Genomic DNA, 4,666 nt, shown 5'->3' with positions numbered 1-4,666 from the left:
CCTACTTTCCTGTTCCATGCTTAATCATCTAGCAGTTACTCTGTTTTATATCTCAATGAGTGATTACTTTGTTGGGCTGTCCACCTCAGGAATTGTTCCTGGGCTATTCTCATCCATTTTATCTTATTCATTAAATGTATCTTCTGTGTGAAAATTGTAAATGATCAATTCTCATTTCTATGTCATTCCAAATTTGATATTTTCCACATAACTATTTTTTTGTTCTTTAAGCACAGTGTCAACTCTAAAATGAAAATAGATTCCTACTTATTTTCTTCTAAAATAAGTAATATTAAAGTACTTAATTTGACTCACAATTTGCCTATTCAGGTACAATGTGCACCCTCCTTTTTTATGTCCTGTTGTAAACTTCCTGGACTACTTCTGAAAATGTCTCATAACTCCAGTTCCCTTCATCTCTTCACATCAATATTTTGTATTGACTTTGTGTCTTGGAGGATTATAAAGGGCCAAATTTGAAACGCTCCCTACTGCTCATGTCTTAGACACTTGTTCTCCAGCTGATGGCACTATGTTTGGAGGCTGAGGGAATCTTAGGAGCTTGAAACTACCTGGTAGAAGGCAATCACTAGGGTATGCATGTGAAGGAGTATATGTGTCCCCTGGTTTCTAACTTTCTCATTGTCTCCTTGTCTGCTCTAATGTGTGTAGCATTCTCCATGTGTATCTGATACCATGAGGTGAGTTGCTCAGCCATACCTTCACCAATGTAATGATCTGAAACAATAAGTAATGGAAGTCATTTGCTTTGAAGTAATTTTTGTCATGCATTTTGTCCAGGCAACATACACTAATGCCGTAGTCTTCGACCCACAGAGACAAGAATGACACTGACACCAAGGCGGCAGCAGCTTCTTTACTTTCAGCCTTTTCACTTACAGCTCTCTCCCCAGCAGCTTCTTTTTCCCCTGTCCTTCTTGCAGCAAGGGCTATTGTCCTATACTCGCGGCCACTCACCTCACCTCACTCCACACCACCTCATCCAATCAGAATCACACATGCTCCAGGCATGAGCTCAGGTTGCTCACAGATAGGCTGACAGATCCGGTCACAAGGAATAGTCTAGCTTGGCAGGCAGCTTCACTGCACATGTTCGGGCAAGGCAGTAAACATGCAGGCTTCATGGGGACTGGCAATGGGCCAGGGCGCCATCTTGGCCCATGTGGCCATACCCACTTCCCGCATCTCCCCATTTTTGTTTTATTAGAAGCTCTGGGATCAGCATCTGTCTTAGGCCACTCTCATCCATGCCACATCCTTACCTGTCATGGGAGTGACGAACTCACTTTCGCCACCCTGTCTTAGGTTGGTATGCGCACGTGAGGGTCTTACCCATCATTGATTACTGATCCAGCATGTTGAGCCAACATTGGAGGGGGGAGGTATGTTCCTGTTTCCAAGGCTGTCATAGCCTGCACTAAGGCTCATTTATCAGCCCTGTACTGCCTTCGCAAATGTGCCATCCACCAAAGCATTCCTCCACACACAACAGTCAGCAGAAACGCCCAAAAGGCCATCCCTCCCCAATTTTTTGAGAATCCCACAGTTCCCTGGATGATCTCTAGCCATTGATTTGCAGTTGCAATCTCCAAACGGGTGTTGTTCACAGCAATAATCGATGCTCGCAATTCCTTCATCTTTGTGTCAAGATCATGACTCCAATTTCTGCCTTCTGACCTGGTCACCTTGGGCTCAGATTTGGCAGACAACCCCATGGTCCCCTAGAGGACTCTCCACGAGATCTTAGGACCACCGGTGAGTGGAACACAACTTCTGTTCCAATCCAATCGCACGGTACCTGAGAAAGCATTAGGAAAGCAGGAAACATGGCCTGACCAGGGTCACAAAATCCTTTTGGTCAGCGCCAGCACTGGGTCACCTTGGGTGCGGAGTCGGCAGACACCCCTGAGGTCCCTAGAGGACAGCTTCTGAGGCAGAACCAGTTTCGGGCTCCAGATATCCGGACACCTTCCCTGCCAGAGGACAGGTGTCTGGGGAAGCGATTTTGGTTCCCAGATCCCTCTGAGACTAGTCTGCAAAGGTGAGAGTGTGGACTACAGAAGCTAACGTCTTCTGGGACAGGTCCAGTTTTAGGCCTTCATCTTCTGCCAGGAGGCAGGTCCGAACACCAGATATCTGTGCACATTCCCTGCAAGAGGAGAGATTGCCTGCCGAGAGTGCTCAGACCACTAAAACTCAGGAAAGAGCTAGTCTCACAGGTCTGCTGATAGAGGCTAACAGAATCACAGGAGGAACAAGCTCTAACCAGAGACAACTATAACAACTAACTCCAGATATTAGCAGTTGGCGAAAGGCAAATATAAGAATCTCACTAACAGAAACCAAGACCATTCACCATCATCAGAATGCAGCACCCCCACCTCATCCAGTCCTGAGCACCCGAAAAGCTAGACCCGGATTTAAAAGCATATCTCATGATGATGGTAGAGGACATCAAGAAGGACTTTAATAACTCACTTAAAGAAATACAGGAGAACACTGCTAAAGAGTTACAAGTCCTTAAAGAGAAACAGGAAAACACAACCAAACAGGTAGAAGTCCTTAAAGAAAAACAGGAAAGCACATCCAAACAGGTGATGGAAATCAACAAAACCATACTAGACCTAGAAAGGGAAGTAGACACAATTAAAAAAAACCCAAAGTGAGGCAACACTGGAGATAGAAAACCTAGGAAAGAAATCTGGAACCATAGATGCCAGCATCAGCAACAGAATACAAGAGATGGAAGAGAGAATCTCAGGTACAGAAGATTCCATAGAGAACATGGGCACAACAATCAAAGAAAATGCAAAAATATCCTAACTCAAAACATCCAGGAAATACAGGACACAATGAGAAGACCAAACCTATGGATAATAGGAGTAGATGAGAATGAAATTTTCAACTTACAGGGCCAGCAAAGAGGGCAAGAGTCCTTGGTCCAGTGTGTGGCTGGAGGTTAAACACAGTTCATTAGGAGAAGGCCTATCCCATAGTTCAAGCACTGCGGGCCTTGATGAACAGAAACAGTCTGGTTTTAGAGCTTTATTGTAGAAAAATAGGGAGAAGGAGAGAAGGTCGAGAGAGACCGGCCATGGCCACATGGAGAGGGGGGGGGGGAGAGAGGAGAGACTAGAGAAGAGAGTAAGAAAAGTGAAAGCTTAAAGAGAGCGAGGAGGGGCCAAGCAGCCCCTCTTATAGTAGGCTGAGCTATCTTGCTGTTGCCAGGTAACTGTGAGGAGGAGCATACCTTGTTATAGTCAGGTAACTGTGGGGGTGGAATCTAGCCAGAATGCCAGAAGCCTGGGCATTGTCTGTGTGACTTATAGTCACAGAATCATGGAGTTGGGGGCTCTGTGCTGTGAGGCACCTGACTCTAGGAACATGGCTCACTTTTAGTCCCTTGTAGAGATCTCTACTGGGTCACCAGAGCAAGCTCCATTCAAGGAAAATAGGCCGCCTATCACAGTCCCACAGTTCCCCCACATTATCCAGGACACCACACAGAAATTGACAATAGCAGCATTGCAATTTCATTCTAGGACAACTCTAAAAGATACCAGCGAAGGAAAATCTTCATAGTGGGCAGACCTTTGGGCAGTACCCATGATAATATATTTTGTTTGGAAAGAAAAAAATGGCTAGATGTCTAACTGTTCATTAATACATAGGCTGGAACAAATAGATTGCTTGGATAGCAGGATAACTATGTCCTATATAAACAAGGAGGACTTCAATAATCACATTGATTGGACTACCCATTCTGTAGACAGTTGGCTTCTTTTCCAGCCATTCCTGTCATTGCCCAGTGGGCCCATGAATAAAAACCTTAACCCTAACCCCTAACCCCTAACCTCTAACCCTGGAGGTACACATAGGCTTGACAACATGGACTTCCACTCACAAGACTGACCTGGCAACAGCTACTGATGAATGCCAAATTTGCTACTAGCAGATACTAACATTGAACCCAGATATAGCATCGTTCTCCGGGGTGACCAGACAACAACCTGGTGGCAGGTTAACTACACTGGATCACCTTCTCAATGGAAAGGACAATATTTTGTCTTTACTAGAGTAGATAAATAATCTGGATTATGGATTTGTTTGCCTTTCCTGAACACAATTCTTCTGAAAACTACAAAGCAAGGACTTACAGAATGAGTTATCCATAATTACCATATTCCACACAGTATTGTTTCTAAGGAAATTACTTAACAGCCAGAGAAGTGTGACACTGGGTCCCAGATCATGGAATCCACTTATCTTACCATGTTCCAACATCCTGAAGCAGCTAACTTGATAGAAAGAGGGAGTGGCCCATTGAAGACACAGTTATAGTACCAATAAGGGGTCAGCAGGGACAGGGTTCTCTAGATAGTGGTACATGCTTTTAATCAGCATCCAACATATTGCAGTTTCTCCCATAGTCAAAATCTACAGGTATGATAATCAATAGGTAGAAAAAGGAACAGTCCCACTTGCTTTCATTCCTAATGACCCACAACAAACACTCCATTGAACTGGAAGCTCAGACATCCTCCTGTCCACCATAGCTTCTAAGGCCCTTAAACCAATAAGTTAAGGGGGACTAAGGGTGATTGATTAAGATTACCATAGAGAAAATGGATTTCTTCTCCACAAT

The sequence above is a fragment of the Mus musculus genome, chromosome 2 (genome assembly GCF_000001635.26).
Source record: "Mus musculus strain C57BL/6J chromosome 2, GRCm38.p6 C57BL/6J".
NCBI lineage: Eukaryota > Metazoa > Chordata > Mammalia > Rodentia > Muridae > Mus > Mus musculus.
The sequence above is the reverse complement of the archived record's forward strand: the minus strand, read 5'-3'. Positions refer to the sequence as shown.